Here is a 643-nt window from a genome sequence, read left to right as displayed (position 1 = left end):
CAAAGGCTCTCTATCCTCTTTAGCTGAGGTAACCTTACAAAATAGGAGAGGGCTGGATTTACTTTTTCTAGAGAAAGGAGGACTCTGTGTTGCCCTAGGGGAACAGTGCTGTTTCTATGTCAATCACTCGGGACTTATAAAACAGTCTTTGGCTGAGGTCTGTAAAAGACTTAAGGAAAGAGAAAATGAATGACTAAATCAACAAAATTGGTACAAATCCCTATTTGACTGGTACCCATGGTTAACAACTTTGATCTCAGTGATAGACCTCTCCTCTTACTCCTACTAGCAGTCACCTGTGGCTCAAATTCATCCGAGAATGGATACAAACGGTCCAACTGATGGTACTGCGTTCACAGTATACTCATTTAAATCGAGGCCCCAAGCCTTACAACAATATATAAATGGTTCCACCACCCTAAATGTGCTGTCTAACCACTTCTTTCCACTTCTGTAATTTGCTTGACTTAAATCTTTAACTCTAGGGGGAAATGAAGAGCCAGAACGCTCTGACTCCATTTTGTCTAGTTTCTTTAGACAAGCCCAGACAAGCTCAGGCATATTATAAATTTTTCCAGTTGCTACCCCCCCACCAGAAGCTATAAATTAAGCAAGCCCTGGACATGTAAAAGCCTTATAAGGT

The sequence above is a fragment of the Nannospalax galili genome, unplaced genomic scaffold (assembly GCF_000622305.1).
Source record: "Nannospalax galili isolate Female #2095 unplaced genomic scaffold, S.galili_v1.0 scaffold309, whole genome shotgun sequence".
Lineage (NCBI taxonomy): Eukaryota > Metazoa > Chordata > Mammalia > Rodentia > Spalacidae > Nannospalax > Nannospalax galili.
The sequence above is the reverse complement of the archived record's forward strand: the minus strand, read 5'-3'. Positions refer to the sequence as shown.